The 14,389-nt window shown below is 47.5% G+C and overlaps 1 pseudogene; it reads left to right on the forward strand.

Annotated features, from left to right (window-relative positions):
• The first annotated feature begins 6,670 nt into the window (after nt 1-6,670).
• On the forward strand, nt 6,671-9,079 carry LOC136500811 (cytochrome P450 78A9-like; annotated as a pseudogene).
• Nucleotides 9,080-14,389: the final 5,310 nt, after the last annotated feature.

Raw genomic sequence — 14,389 nt, forward strand, 5'->3', positions numbered from 1 at the left:
GGTTGTACCCCCCACAAACCACAACCCCTCACACCCACCCACCATATAGGTGTTGTTTGGTTCCCCGCTGCTAGCCACGTCAGGTTGTGGTGCCACCGAAGTCTGTGGCAGAGGAAAAAGACTGCCACACTTGTGGTGTAAATTATTATAGAAATGAACTAAAAAGTTGTGTGGCTGCCTCAAATTATGTAGAAACCAAACAACGGCCAACTCTTTTGTGGCAGCTGCGTTCAAGATGTGGTAAAGTTTTGTGGGGAACCGAACACCCCATAGTTTCAAAATTACTAACTCTAATCTTGCCAGAGTTGAGAAAGACAATTAGAGGATGCGCGAATCAAAAAACCATAGCTTGAATAATTCACAAATAAAATGCCCATAAATTCAAACATTTGAGAGTAAAAACTTTGTTTAACTTTGGACAATTAGTACATGAAAAGCTAAATGGACTCAAACATATGGCTCATGTTAATACTTTCTTCATGAAAAATACTTCATCATATATGATTTTTTTATTTTAAAATGGTTTTCATAAAAATTGCAAATAAAAATGTCATTTTGAAGACCATGTTGTGTCCTCAGTGACCTGCATTTGATGTCCAAGGCAAACTCTAGAAGGCGTCGAGGGGCCCATAATATCCATGATAGGCACACTTCATATGTGTATACAACATTTGCCATATAAGTCAAAGAAAAACACTACATGAAAACTATTAATCAGTGCACCACATGTTTGTTGTAGGATTTTCCATTCAACAAGTATATCAACATTTTGTGCACAGGGAATTAGAAGACTAGCATACAAGTCACATATTTATACTAGTTCAGGTATGGGTGCCCTGCATCCAATGGGGAATGCTTCACCAGCATGCCTCCATGGGCAACATCTTTTGAGTAATAAACATTTTGCATCACGAGCAGCGACATTTATACTCGTCGAGCAACAATCGGGACAAACAAGTGAAGCCCGAGTACTTGTTGTTAAGCACTAAGCTCTGTAGTTCCAGGTGCTAGGGGCGTGCTATAAACCCCTAGTCGAATCTTGAGTGTACTTGGTCCGAGTCGATTGGCTGCCTTCCAAGTTCCCCAGAGGGCACACTCATAGATTCGAATAGGAGCCCGCTAGAGTACTACAGTTTCCGAGTGCACGCGCTTCACGGTTTTAGGATTGGTCAGCGCCGTCGCGAGCGGCACACTGCCCATGCCTTGTGCCACTGCAAGCCACACTCTGCTTGCACCTCCTGTCGCTGCAAGCTACTTGCGTGGCCGCAAGAGTGCTGAGCAATGGTGGAGGTAGGGATCAAGAATAGAAAGAGAAGGGGAGGTGGGGGTACGTGAGAGAGGAGTAAGGCTAGATGAGGAGCAGGGGTAGCTAAACTGAGGAAAAAGGGATTCAAAAAAGAACAATGCATTAGCCAGGGATCCAAACATGTATGGCTAAGTTTTAGTTAGAGTAATTTTTAGGTATAGATAACTATTAGTTATAGCTGATTTAGACAGGGCCTATCACTCTATATCACCTTTGCTCTCATTATCATTGTGTGTTTTTGCACACAATGAAATTTAAAGCATGACCCTTGAATAACTCATTTTATTATTGTTTGCCCCCCCCCCCCCCCCCCCCAATATGGAAATCCTATTTTGCTCCTAACTACTGCCTACTGCTTTGGATATTTCTGTTTTGAAACGGCAAGCGTGTGAAAGAACTCTTTCAAACTATTTAAATCAGTTTAATTTAAAATGGAATACAATAAAAGGTTATATAAATTGTAACTAGTTTGATTTTGTCGTTATTGAGCTGATTGTTCGCCTTAATATTGAGAAACGACAACTGAAAGAAAAACTTATGTAAATATCAAAGGAAAGAATATGATGACATCATCGTCTATTATTATTGGAACGTATGGAAGGAACAGAACAAAAGAACTTTCCAACACGAAGAGAAACAGCAAGATGAAGTAGCTTCTTGATTAAAGATGATATACAACAATATCAATTGGCCAAAACTCAAGACTGAAATATCTAGCCCTCGGGGTGAAAGTTGTCACCTGGTATTGGAGGAGAGCGTGTTACATCCTGGGTTGTTTTCATAGTATACCTAAAAATATATTTTTACCTACATAGTTGATCAAACTTTAGATTAGTAGGACCGCTGTGACTATGTGATCTTGGCTAGCGCTACATGAGGATTTTTCTAGAATTGATTTTTGGACATATGCTGCTCGGCGAGAGAAATTTTAGGCTCCCATTGACAACCCCCTTCCCCCAAAGATTGCCTCAGTTTAGACTGTTCTCTACAAATCAGGAACATGAAGTTAAAATTGTTAGTAATCACGTATCAGCATGCCGGCCATCCTCTTGCAGACTTATTAAAGTAGACTGTTTTTATATATATATTAAATAATACGTAAAAAGACAGTAGAAACCAGAATGAACAATGCAGTAGCAATAAATGTGAACTTCCATAATCTCTCTAATTTTTTACAATAACTCGGGGATAGCTTGAATGAACAATGCGTAGTTTATTCCAAAGGAGAACTTACATTCTGATAATACTATTTTGTACCACAGTAAATTTTTAACTTGTCCGTACACCAAAAGCCAAAAAAGAACTCCTCTATGTGACACCCTAAAATTTGCATTATTTTAAAATAAGATAATTTGATTTATTTATGTATTTATGTGTGCATATAAACATAGAAAAATAATAACAATTGTTAAATTAAAATCAACTATATGGTCTAGCTACATGTTTGTGCATATGCTGCTGCATTGGAGTTTTTATGTTGAGTGGTTTGATTCAAAATTCAAAAGGAATTCAAAAACCATTTGAAAAATTGCTTTGGAAATTTAGAAAAGAAAATGAAAAGGAATTTACCCTCCCTCTCTTCCTTTTGGGCCGCTCTCCCGCTCGGCCCCGTACTCCCTACGGTCCGTGGCCCGCGCTGCGCTTCCTCTCCTCTCCTCTTCCCCACTCCGTAGGCCCAGTCCTCACTCGGCCTGCTTCCGTCTCTCTCCCCGTGACCCGCTTCCCTCTTTCTCTTGGCTCCGGTCCCAAAGCCAGCTCCAAGGCCTGCTCCTCTCTGTCCCTCTCTCCTTTCCCGCTGGCCCGCTCATCCTCCCTTTCCTTTGGGCCGGCCCAGCAAACAAGTCGCGTGGACACGCCCCGCCTCCTCCTTCGTTTGGCTCGCTAACAGCCTGGCCCCACTCTCTCACTCGCTGCCACCCCAGGCCAGCTTATTAGCCGTCTCCTACCTCCCGCTCGTACCAGAGTCGGACACCGCCGTCGATGAGTCCGCCTTCGCACTGTGTCGTTGCCGTGCGCCCCACGCCTCTTCGTCCCATAAATAGGAGCCAGAGCTCACTGCCACCCCCATCCAGCCCTATTGCGAGCCGCCGATGCCCGAGAGCAAGCCGCCACAACCCTAAAGTTGCCGCCGCCGTTTGAATCATCGATCCGCCGCCTCACCATCGACGAGGGGCCCCTACCGCGCTTCGGGATACGATAAGGAGGTTGCCAGCCCTATTCCGCACCCTATCTCTCGCTCTCTAACGCTCTCGCGTGGTCGCCGTTGCTTTGCCGGAGCACCGGTCCGTCCGAACCGAGCTCTATGCCGCCACCATGCCTTCGCAATCATCCCAAGCCCCTCCGTTGAGTTCGCCTTGGCCTCCTCTAGGTCTCTGTACCTTTCTCGAGCAAAACCAAGGCCATAGGCCCTTCCCTAAGTACGCGGGCAAGGTCCTTTGTTCTCCAGCCATGGCGCCGTTGTCGGCTCCCTGTGCGCCAGGTGACCCCCATTCCTCCCTTCGATTCGAGCCGTCAGATCTGCGATCAACGATCCAATTTAGAACTGTACCCTTTCGGCTAGCATTTTTCTAAAGAGACCCTCTGTTTCAGCCAAATAGAACCCACAGTCCATGGCGCACTTTCAGAATATGTTTTCTCTTTCAGAAAGCGTAAAACTCCTCTATTAGATTCAAAATACGTTTTCATCTATTTACAAGTTTGCCACTAATTTTTTAGGCCATAACTTCTATGTTTTAACTCTATTTTGACCCGTTCAAGTTGTGTTAGATTCGTAATTGTATAATCTACATGTTCATCATACAATTAAACATGTTTTCAACTTTTGAAATTCGAGGTTAGATTTAATCTATTATTTTATTAAAGAAAATCTTGTTTAATTCATAACTTCTTCGTTATAGCTCCGATTTTCGTGATCTTCGCGTCTGTGTGTTCGTAGTGAGACGTAGATTTATTTTACAAACTTTTCATCTTGATTTTATGTTTGGTGTACTATTCTAATTTAGTTCTATTGTTTGCTTCGTGTATGACTACATGGATGCTTGTGTGGTGTTCTATGATCATGTCTAGTCGATGAGCTATACGTAGTGAATCGAGAAGCAATTCATTGAAGGTTTGGACTAGAAGAAGAATCTGAGTTTAAGGCAAGTATAGCATGGGACCATCTTTGTTTCCTATCAACTTTAATACACTTAACTCATATGCATGTGTCTCCTTGCTATAACTAAGGATTTCCTAGAATTGGACTTATACCTTGTCTCCTATGGGATATGCATTGGGTAGCCTTTGCTAGTGCTCAACTGAAACCATGATCTTGTAACTTGACTAATGGTATATGCAATAAATATTAAAACATAATTTTTTAGCAACTTAGAAAAAGAGAGCTGGAGTATTTAGCTACTTTCTAAATGCTTCAGATTCATCTCCTAAGGACTTATCTGTAAGTGATCATCTAGGGATTTAAAGTACAACTATGACGGCCATATGGCTCTGGCTTTAGTCAAGTATGAGGATCTTTTTTACCTTGTTAGAGGTTACCTTTATTGACGTAAGAATGGCTTAACGAATCGGGTATAGTGTGGCCTCTGTCCCGATGTGTATAGGTTGCGCGTCATTGTGCCATCAGGAAGGGAGGCTCTACATCTGTTTGCCTGAGTGAATCTAATAGCCCTAACTTGTTAGACGAACCTTTAAAATGCTTCATAGTGAATCCTGCCGACCTTCCTTGGTAGTGGGTTAAGAGGCTCGCGACCTCGGACGAAAGGGTAATCACGACTCACAGTGAAAGTGTACAACCTCTGCAGAGTGTAAAACTATTATAACAGTCGTGCTCACGGTCACGAGCGGCCTTGGAACCCTTACGGAATAGATGGTGAACACTGATGATAACGATGCTCACTAATAAATATTGTTTATGCTATTCATTATTTATGTTTACCTGATCATGTGTTTATGTGGACTTGTAGATAAACTTGTTGTCACTCTATTGCTAAAATCATGACTCGTTAAAAGCTAATTGAAGTTAACCCGTGTTACCTTTTGAGCCTCATGAACCTCATGTTATATTTGATGAGTACGACATGTACTTACGCTTGCTTTACTTTTAAAATCTTTGGAAAATCCCGAATGAGTACCAGATTGCTAGTCTAGAGGAGTTGGGCTTGTGATCAACCGGTCAGTTGTCCCTGTGGATTGAAGTCTTCACCCGAATATCGGAGTTGTCTTTCCACTGGTTGTTGTCTAAGGTTATATCATTTATACTAAGTACGTTATATATTGAGCATTGTCTTTTTTATATTACCCTTATTTGTAGCTATATGTGAGATTTGACTTTCTAGACTGTATCTGGTTTTATTCTTAAAAACGGGTGCTATACTCTCTCACTATATTTTCAACTTTTAGTTTATTTTCTCAGAAGCCAAATTTTCACATCTATAAGCTGCGTCATTCCCGCTAATACATGTAATCATGGTATTTATTTATTCATACAAGCTATCCATCAGCCTGTTAATTTTGGTTGGATTGACTTATAAGTCATGACTGAAAGTACTGCTGGTTAATTTGGTATGAGAGAAAAATATTGATCGCTAACTGATAAGCTAAGCCTTATAAGCCGAATACAGACCGACGAAGAGGCTCATGCATATCAATAAACTACGCCGTTTACTAATATGTATTTATTTATCTACGTCAGGATACCTCATCGTCCACAAAAATAATTTATGTTCTTTGCGGCAGCACGCGATATGCCTCTAATACTCTACTCCGTGGCACGAGTAGCGGCAGTAGGATCAGGTGTCCCGTACTCCCGTCCGTCCGTCCGTCCACCTTACTCTGTTTACCAACCAGCAACCGATGCACCTCGCCGTGGGTCCCGCCTTGGGTCCCGCCGGCCGGAGCTCGCAGGCTCCACGCGCCCCCCCATGCCGTGCACCCCTTGGCCTTGACCTCCTTACCTGATGGCCACCTCACCGCACCACTCCGGGCTCCGGCCCGGTAGAAATATCATCGCCCTGTTCAGCCTGTTTGGTTGGTAGGTTAATATCGTTGTTGGTTCGTAAAGAAGTACTGTTAGTTAGTTTGTGTAAGAGAAAAATATTATTCCGGTTAAAAATTTACGATCGTTTATGACAAGCCACACCCAAACGAACATGTCTGTCGCTACAGTCGCGCCGTCGTCACTGTTTAAGTTAACAGATTAGTATAGTAGCTTGCTCCCTCCATTATTGCCTTAAAAAACAACCCTCACTCTGTTTGTGTGCTTATAATCCGTTAACTACTATTAGCAGCTATAAACACACACGGCGTCAACGTCTCTGCGCTCTGCACACCGCCTCCTCGTCGCAGCTATAAATTCACGGGGCCGCCATTTCCAGTCCTCCAAGACTAGAACAAGGCGTCTTCCCACTTCCGCACGAGAAGGAAACGACCACCTCCTCTCCTCCTGACTCCTGAGTCGCGCGAGTCGCGAGTAGTAGTGCATCCAATCCAATCCACAAAAGGAAAGGCTAGCTAGCCATGGCGCCGCCGACCGAGGACTGCGGCTGGCTGCTGTACCTCTCCCTGGCCGCCAAATGCGGCGACCCTCACCGCCTGCTCGGCTTCGCGGCGGTCTTCGTCGTGGCCTGCGTCGTCACGTCGCTCCTGCACTGGGCGTCCCCGGGCGGCCCCGCCTGGGGGTGGTACTGGTGGACGCGGCGGGCCGGGCTGGGCATCGTCCGCGCCGCCGCCATCCCGGGGCCCCGGGGGCTGCCGGTGGTCGGCAGCATGGCGCTCATGACCGGCCTCGCGCACCGCAAGCTCGCGGCGGCAGCCGAGACGCAGGCCAGCAGGCGCCGGCTCATGGCGTTCTCGCTGGGCGAGACCCGGGTGGTGGTCACCGCTGACCCCGACGTCGCGAGGGAGCTGCTCGCCAGCGCCGCCTTCGCCGACCGCCCCGTCAAGGAGTCCGCGTACGGGCTCCTCTTCCACCGCGCTATCGGCTTCGCCCCGCACGGCGCCTACTGGCGCGCGCTCCGCCGCGTCGCGTCCGCGCACCTCTTCTCGCCGCGCCAGATCGCGGCCTCCGCCGCGCAGCGCGCCGTCATCGCGCGCCAGATGGTGGACGCCATGACCGTGACCACGACCACGACCGCCGCCCCCGTCGTCGTGGCGCGCCGGTTCCTGAAGCGCGCGTCGCTGCACAACGTCATGTGGTCGGTGTTCGGCCGCAGGTACGACCTGCTGGCGGCGGACAGCGAGGAGGCCGCGGAGCTCAAGGCCCTGGTGGACGAAGGCTACGACCTCCTCGGCCAGCTCAACTGGTCCGACCACCTCCCGTGGCTCGCCCGCTTCGACCTGCAGAAGACTCGGGCCAGGTGCTCCGCGCTCGTCCCGCGGGTGAACCGCTTCGTCGGCGACATCATCGACGGGCACCGTGCGCGCCACGGCCTCGGCCTCGGCGGCGATGACACCACCGCCGTCATGGACTTCACCGACGTCCTGCTCTCCCTCCAGGGCGACGACAAGCTCTCCGACGCCGACATGATCGCCGTCCTCTGGGTACGTACATACGTCGCATGTTGCACCCACCCTGCCCGCTCTCAACTCTTCTTCTCAGGAAAAAGAAAGATCGAGAAGGTGAACACCTTACACCTTTTTCTGCCTTTGTGGTTTATTTGTGCTCGCGCATGCAGGAGATGATCTTCCGAGGCACGGACACGGTGGCGGTCCTGATCGAGTGGGTGCTGGCCCGCCTCGTCCTGCACCAGGACGTGCAGAGCAAGGTGCACGACGAGCTGGACCGGGTGGTCGGGCCGGGCCAGGCCGTGACGGAGTCGGACACCGCCTCGCTCACGTACCTCCAGGCGGTCATCAAGGAAGTGCTGCGCCTGCACCCGCCAGGCCCACTGCTCTCCTGGGCGCGCCTCGCCACGTCGGACGTTCACGTAGGCGGGCACCTCGTTCCCGCGGGCACCACCGCCATGGTGAACATGTGGGCCATAACCCACGACCCCAGCGTGTGGCCTGAGCCGACTGGAGTTCAGGCCCGAGAGGTTCATCGTCATGGGCCCTGCCGCCGCCGCCGAGGACGTCGTCCCGATAATGGGCTCGGACCTCCGGCTCGCGCCGTTCGGGTCCGGCCGGCGGAGCTGCCCCGGGAAGTCGCTCGCGGTGGCGACCGTCGGGTTCTGGGTCGCCACCCTGCTGCACGAGTTCAAATGGCTGCCGCCGTCGCGTGGCGGCGGCGGCGTCGACCTGTCCGAAGTGCTGAGGCTGTCGTGTGAGATGGCTGCGCCGCTGGAGGCGAGGGTGGTGCCACGTCGTCACGCGGTGTGATGACGAGGCTAGCTGAGACACGTGGCCTGCTGGGGAGGAGGACGGAGTTCGTTGCTCGATCGTCTTCGATCTAGCTTCTACTGCTACCTTACCTTCTAGCACAACGTAACGTGGCCCGGCCGATCGATGAGACGTGTACAAAAAATGTCCAAGTACGTGCTATGCTTTAGAGCTGATGCTGGTGTGGACTTCCGGTAAGTTCCTGTGTGTGATCGATGATGATGCTAGCTGCTGGTGGAGGCAGTACGTAGTACCACCAGCCTGTTTGATGCTTAATTATGTGTGTAATGTAACTTAGCAGCTGCTGCATGTAATATCTGCCTGTTAGTAGTCTAGGTAGTGTAGTGTACCAGATGATGAGCGTGACAGTTATCTTTTCCTTTTCAGTACTGCCTAGCTAGCTAGAGCTAGATGTATTATTGTGTAGTGTATGTGTATATATATCTCTCTCTATCCTAATGCAAGCGTGTGTGTGTCTACGTGTTGGTGTTATCAGATGTGCGTACGTCCTTCTCGCCAGCAAAAAAGAAAAATAATAGACCTATTTTGGCAGCAGCAGAGCGGAGGCTGCTGCTTGCTCATCATCATCCGCGATCCGGCGATCCCTTTCTTGCTTTTCCGGCCACGGCCCCCGCCCCCATTTGATGGCGACAATGCGAGATCGATCACAAGGCAAAGATGGGCTCAGGCGTCGTTTAGATCTACTCTAAAGTTTACTCCATATCCCATCAAATATTTAGACATATATATATATAGTATTAAATATAGACTAAAAAATAACTAATTATACAGTTTATGACTAATTTACGAGATAAATCTTTTAAACCTAACTAGTTCATGATTTGACAATGTAGTGCTACAGTAACACATATACTAATGATAAATTAGTTAGATTTAATAAATTCATCTTACACATTACTGATAAATTTTATAATTTATTTTTTTATTAGTACGTGCGACCCCATGTGACATCGGACACATCAAAACTTTACTTCATGAATTTAAATAACGCCTCATGATAGCGACAGAGCAGACACTGTCAGTACATGTTCACTGCATCAGGTTGTACTGGCTACTGGCTGCAGGCCCCGTTGCCATCGCTGTCTGCGGCCTTATTTTAGGTCCTCTCTGTGATTATTAAATATAGACTAAAAATAATTAATTATATAGTTTACGATTAATTTATAAAATAAATCTTTTTAAATTAATTAATTCATAATTTGATAATATGGTACTATAGTAACACATGTGTTAATAATAAATTAATTAGGTTTAATAAATTTGTCCTTGTGAATTACTAATAGATTCTGTAATTTATTTTTTTATTAGTATCCTAAATATCATATACAATATTTCTATATAGCATCCGATGTGACGTGACTAAAACTTTGCACTCTAAATTTAAACAGGCCTCGTTCATCGCCGTCAACTGACAGGGAGAATCTAACGACTGGTGTGCAGCACAGCGCTGCTCTGCGTGCTGCTCCATATGGATCGGTCTCACGATCCCTTTGGGCTGTTGTCTGTCTGCACTCAGGCTGTCAGACAAAGTGAATCGGAGCATGATCTGACAGAAAAAAACTCGCGCAGGTCGACGGTCTATCGTGTTTTCTGTTCTTTGCGCCCAGCCGCCTACTCTAGCTAGCTAGTAGCTACAACGGCCCGGACCCCGGACTCAAGAAAGATAACCTGATTGCTGATTGTGTCTTTGGAGACATCATCAGACATGTAATCTGCGACACTGAATGAAACTATAACACTACTAATAGTACGATTAAAAAATGCCTGAGAGTGACACACACATAGACATAGTACATGTCTGTGTGTGTGTTCGGCTCTGACCAACGGTGTATCGGTTGTAAACATATATATAAATAAATAAATGGTTCCGAAGGAAGAGATAAATAAGTTATATATTTCTTATTTTTTTTCATGGAAGTGCTTGTATTTTGCCACATATGAAGAGATAATAGGATGAATCATGGTGCCTATATGAAGTATTTAGTAGCGCTTCGTAACACCATCAATGGTTCTTGATCTTGATCATGGCGTGGTGTAGTCACATAGTGCGACGGCTCCCTTCATGACCCTCTAGTTTGTTGTTCAGCATAAAGTCTTATGTACTTGTAGATGTGTTCTTAACTTATAGGGTCCATGGGAAGACCGTCATGACACAGGGTAGGGTGGTTGTAACAATCTAGTGTGCATTTTGTCCATAAGCACGGCCATCATGAGAATTGCATCATAAACTCTTATTTGCAAAAGTTATGTGCTAAGTATTGTTGAAATTGGCAAGTCTGTGAACTGGCAGAAGGTTTGGCTAGGCTTTCGGACGGTCCAGCAAATGCTTTGCCAGTTAATCCTTTAGAGTCTTGGTCTAACGAATGGACTAACGGCCGGTCCAGTAGAACACAATGATACCTTAAGACACGCGGTTTATGACGTGTCTCTTCGGCACCCCTCAGGGACCACATGTTTGCAAGAGTGGCACTTACATCCCTCTCTAGAACATTATTATCCACACCCTTCTCTCTAGCAAGAAACGAGAAAGGACCCAAGGAAGAAGGGGAGGAGGCCTAGGAGCTCATCAGTAGCTACAACAAGCAGCCCCATGATCCTCCCTATTGCTAAGGTGGATCTAGGAGAGAAAGGAAAATGTAGATGAGAAGAATATGGAGGAGCCATCCCAATGCAAGTCCTCCACCCCGACCTTGGACACCAAGCTTCAATTTGAGGAAGCTAGGGTAAGCTCCAAGCCTCAAACCATTGGAAGCCAAGCTTAGGATTCATCCCAAATCTCACAAACATGGTACAACAGCCATTGATGTCCTATTGCTTCACATATGCCCAAATCCACCAATGCACCTCCTAGATGTGTTGTAGGAAACCCCAGCAACACCTAGGATCAAGCCTCGGCCAAAGACACAACTCGATCTGCTCTCGGCAAGCTCAAGATTGGACCTTGATGCCTTTGCTAACACTGACAGGCAGTCTGCTTGGACCACTGGATGGCGCACTAGAGCACCCCTCCCCCCTCCCAACACCTAAATGATTCTGGTGGCACATCAAGACGGTTTGCACAAGCAACAAGCCAAGCACTAGAGACAGGTGATTCAGTGCTCGGAACCCGTGGACACGGTCCGGTGGTCCGCGAGAACAAAGCTAGACCACCAGAGGCAAGTGTGTTCTAGAATGATCACACAGATGGTACATGTGTTCACACAGACTGTGCGCTAGCTAGCCCTATAGGACGTCTCTACGAAGTCTTAGAACCTCGGCCATGCATGCACGGATGGTCCACAAGAACACACCTTGAGCATAATAGAACACACCATCTCTATAATGATCATATGGGCGGTCCACCTGCTCAGCGGACATAATACGACATCATGCAGTGGCGAATGTTCATACCGTTGAAACTAGCACGCACAATTGTTGATGCTTTTTGTGGCCATCGATCTTAATGCAAAAGAGCTTGTTGGAGGACCTAGAGCTTGTTTGGATCCAATGCAGCTAATAATTAGCTGTTAAAAGCTAGATCAGGTTCTGTTTAGATCCACAACTAATAAGTTAGCTAATCTCTTACCTACCACCAAACTAATAGTTAGTTATTAGCTTATTATTTTCAGCTAACACGGCTAATATATACTCAGTTGGGTGGATCCAAACAGGACACCAGTCGTCTTACCTCTGTTGAGTAATTAGAGGTTGTTCTTAATAAATCCCGTGTTGGCGGTCTGCCTCCAAAAGGAACTTATGTAGGCATGACTTGCATTTCCAAACTTCATCTTGTTAATATAAGCCAGGAACCAGTCCTGGTCTTTCAAAAAAAAAACTACACACAAGTTAAATGTGTCTAAAACGTCAAATAAATGTGGCTGAGGTGCGTGTAGTATATAGCTAGGAGTATTAGCTAGCCACTATACATGAAGCAAAATCGCCGTGCTTGCTTGGCGCGTGCATGGGTCACCGGTCTAATCCGCAGCTATAGCCGGCGGCTTGTATAGTGGCGGTGCCGCGGGAGCGCTTTCCGGGCGCTTATTGCACTGGGTGCAAAGAGGATGGCACCGGCCACCGGCCTCTCGAGTCACCGATGGCTACCCGAGTGCAAAGCCAGGCCAAGCGATTGAAGCCGGCCGGGCGTGTGCCTTTCGTTATCGCACGCATGCGCCAAGCCGCTGTTGCTGTCGATGTGTGCCACTTCAGAGCTATAGCCAACTTGCGCGCTACGCTACGCTGCACGGGTGACCATGACGACGATGGCTACTACGAGCTTGCAGCTACCTGCCGTTTGGCGCCATGCATCCACCTTTGCAAGAAGAATATCATTTCCGATCCGATCACTGGGCCGGATGGTAACCCGTGTGCACTGTGTGTGCACACGCCCCCAGCTTCTCCATGCATCTCCAAGTTGAAATGGCATTTGGCAGACACAAGTGAGGTGCGACAGTGATAGAGTTGGTAGGATGAGCTTATCCGGCTTGCTAGATCTTTACAATTTGTGACAAATCCGCTAGAACGACATGTTCTCAATCCTGGTTCGTGCGCACGTGTACGTACGTACATGGGGCCCTGCTATATACATATCATCGTGGTCCCTCCACTCACAGATACTACTGCTTGACCTCCTGGTTTCAGCCACGTAACAAGGCCCGTTTAGGCTGTGTTTGGCATAGCTCCCAGCGGCCGCAAAATCACGGTACAGTATTGTAGCACAGAGCCATTTCGGATTTTGAGGCAGAAAATGAACTGAGAAGAGGAGGAGCCGGTGGAGCTAGCACAGAGCCATTTCGGATTTCGAGGCAGAAAATGAACTGAGAAGAGGAGGAGCCAGTGGAGCCAAGATTTCGAGCTTCTCTTGCTCCATGCTACAGTACTGCTATAGGTCGGAGCCGGAGCTAGGAGAAGCCCCTCCAAACGGGCTCTAAGTATGGTACGAGCTCCGGCTCCTTGCATGGAGCCCCACCAAACGGACATCTAAAAACAGTTTTAAAGGAGCTGGCGCTGTTTTTATAGAGGAATCGGAGCTGAAAAAGGTAGTTTCTCTTGGCTTCTCCTCATTGCAAACATAATACTTCAAGCTATCAGGCCTCCGGGGCCAATCTAAAATGAAATAAAATCAGGTGGGAGATCCTCTCCACTTTCGTCAACTTATCAAAAAAAAAAAAGAAGCTCTAGCTCTACCTAAAAAAAGCTACTCCACGTAAGGAGCTAGAGCCAGAGTCTTGAGAAGGAGTCGAAGCCCTACCAGATGAGACCTAAGATGATATTACACGGCTCTCCGACGTGATGTGGCGTGACATGACGTGACGTCACGTGACATTTCATGTTTCCGCTCACAGATCTCTGTTGAACTATGGCGCATTGCATTGCTTCCGGTTGCGGCTATACGATCTATAGTATGTACTCCTATGTGAGCGACAAAGGTACGTTGTTGCTAAGCTCCGGGTCCTGCAATGGGATCATGGTAGATTTCCCCCCATGTCCTAGATAGGGCATGTCAAAACGGGCCTTATCGCCAGTTCACCACTCAGTGCAGTGTGTAGATAGTAGTGCAGTGCAATGGTGCACGTACTCCTGCATGCATAGTACTTGCACTATATAGTGCACTGCTAGCTAGCCCTCGCCTGGCGGGCTGGGCAGCTGGCTGCCTGTGGCTGCAGCACAACCGAGGAGCGTCGTCCTTGTGCACTCGGCTCAAGATAAGATCGCAAAAAGGCTGGAGACACGGCCGGCCCCATGGGCACGAACGAGCACGACGGCCGGCAA

Source organism: Miscanthus floridulus, chromosome 13, assembly GCF_019320115.1.
Source record: "Miscanthus floridulus cultivar M001 chromosome 13, ASM1932011v1, whole genome shotgun sequence".
Classification (NCBI taxonomy): domain Eukaryota; kingdom Viridiplantae; phylum Streptophyta; class Magnoliopsida; order Poales; family Poaceae; genus Miscanthus; species Miscanthus floridulus.